The 2,461-nt window shown below is 43.6% G+C and overlaps 1 non-coding gene across 1 annotated transcript; it reads right to left on the bottom strand.

The window, feature by feature from the left end:
- Positions 1-991: 991 nt before the first annotated feature.
- On the bottom strand, positions 992-1,129 carry LOC114808269. The gene has a single exon (XR_003756115.1). It is a non-coding gene; the product is annotated as a small nucleolar RNA SNORA7 (small nucleolar RNA).
- Positions 1,130-2,461: the final 1,332 nt, after the last annotated feature.

Genomic DNA, 2,461 nt, shown 5'->3' with positions numbered 1-2,461 from the left:
AGGCAGAGCAAAACAGAACGAAACAAAAACAAGACAACATTATCACGATAATTAGAATCCAGGGGATGTACACCTCATTAACAAAATTAATAGGGTAATAAATAATATATACAAATGAGCACATGACATACAAGTGAATACACATAATAATAATAATAATAATGTTGGTATTTGTTAAGCGCTTACTATGTGCCAAGCACTGTTCTAAGCGCTGGGGTAGACACAGGGGAATCAGGTTGTCCCACGTGGGGCTCACAGTCTTAATCCCCATTTTACAGATGAGGTAACTGAGGCACCGAGAAGTTAAGTGACTTGCCCAAAGTCACACAGCTGACAAGTGGCCGAGCCGGGATTCGAACCCATGACCTCTGACTCCAAAGCCCATGCTCTTTCCACTGAGCCACGCTGCTTCTCATTGAACTCAGCATGGCCCTATATGGAAGGCCCAGGGATGAGATGGATAAAGAAAGAGTAACAAATTACCATTGAGTTGGAGATGGTGGAGTTGATCCTGGCTGGCAGAAAGATTGTGCTGGGGAGAGAGTGGGGTAGAGGATGTGCTGTGTCAGATCCCAGCTTTCACGACTATTACTTCCAGGTGTCTCTGGAGAAGCTAGGCAAGTGTTGAATCAGGATGATAAGGACTTAAAATGTGAACAAAACTTAAATTTTTAGTAATTTCAGTAAGCGCTTAATAAATGCAATTGTTTAACTCATTGATCTCATTTTAGTCTCACAAAATTCCTGTAAGGTGAGTTGGGTATTGTCTTGTCATATGCCTTCAAGTCATCTCTGACCCTTAGCGGCGCCATGGACACATCTCTCCCAGAATGCCCCACCTCCATCTGCAATCATTCTGGTAGTGTATCCATAGAGTTTTCTTGGTCAAAATACAAAAGTGGCTTACCACTGCCTCCTTCCACGCAGTAAATATGAGTCTCCGCCCTCGACTCTCTTTCCTGCCACTGCTGCCCAGCACAGGTGAGTTTTGACTTGTAGCAGATTGCCTTCCACTCGCTAGTCACTGCCCAAGCTAGGAATGGAATGGTTATGCCTCTGCTTGACTCTCCCTCCCATAGTCGAGACTGGTAGAGTACTGGAAACTCTCCAGGTGTGACCCTGAGAGGGGTGAGCTGGGTATTATTATCCCCATTTTTCAAATGAGGCAACTGAGGCACAGAGAGGTTAAGTGAGTTGCCCAAAGTTGCATAGTAGATCAATGGCAGAGCCGGAACTAGAACCCAGATAACCTTCCTTTGAGCCCCATGCTCTTTTCCCAGCTCCGCCGCTGGTCAGCTGTGTGACTTTGGGCAAGTCACTTAATTTCTCTGTGCCTCAGCTATCCCATCTGTAAAATGGACCATAAGACTGTGAGCCCCACGTGGGACAACCTGATCACCTTGGATCCTCCCCAGCACTTAGTGCTTTGCACATAGTAAGCACTTTACAAATGTCATTATTATTATTATTATTTATTATTAAACTCCGCATCTACTTTACTGTACTCTTCCAAGTGCTTAATGTAGTGTTCTGCACAGAACAAGCATTCAGTAAATATCAATGATTGACTGGACCACACTGTTAAAGCTTTCTGATGGCGTTCACCCATTCATCCAATCATATTTATTGAGAGCTTACTGTGTGCAAAGCACTGTACTAAGCATTTGGGAGAATACAGCAATAAACAGACACATTCCCTGCCCACAATGAGCTTACAGTCTAGAGGATGAGCTGGCTCTTTCATTCCTCTTTTCAATCAATCAAGTAATTGTATTTACTGAACACCGACTGTGTGCAGCGCACTATACTAATTAAGCACTACGGAGAGTACAGTATAGTAGGGATGATGGACAAGTTCCCTGCCAACAAGGAGCTTACAGTCTAGAGGGGGAATCTTTGCTGATGTTCCTCACCCCTTATATGTAGGCATCTCAAAAGACTCTTTGCATAGAAGAACAGTACTGGAAAAACATTAGACTGTAGTCTTAAAACGGGCCACAGATTGGCCATAACACAGAAAAACGTTTTCAGTCGGAGTCACGGTTTGTTGAGAAACATTGTATTGGTTCACTAACATTGTATAGGGAACTAATGCATGGCATAGTGGATCGAGCACGGGCTTGGGAGTCAGAAAGTCTTGGGTTCGAATCCGAACTCCACCACTTGTCTGCTGTGTGACCTTGGGTAAGTCACTTCACTTCTCTGAGCCTCATTTATCTCATCTGTAAAATGGGGATTGAGACTATGAGCCCCACATGGGACAGGGACTGTGTCCAATCCAATTTGCTTGTATCCACCCCAGCACTTAGTACAGGGCCTGGCACCTAGTAAGCTCTTAACAAATGCCATCATTATTGTTATTATTATTATTAATGGTAAGTAGACTATTTGTAAACCATTGCAAACTAAATTCAAACCACATGTTGTCTGAAACAGTGAAATTCAAGCACCACCATGTTGA

The sequence above is a fragment of the Ornithorhynchus anatinus genome, chromosome X5, assembly GCF_004115215.2.
Source record: "Ornithorhynchus anatinus isolate Pmale09 chromosome X5, mOrnAna1.pri.v4, whole genome shotgun sequence".
Taxonomy (NCBI): domain Eukaryota; kingdom Metazoa; phylum Chordata; class Mammalia; order Monotremata; family Ornithorhynchidae; genus Ornithorhynchus; species Ornithorhynchus anatinus.
This window is presented reverse-complemented; position numbering and strand designations above follow the sequence as displayed.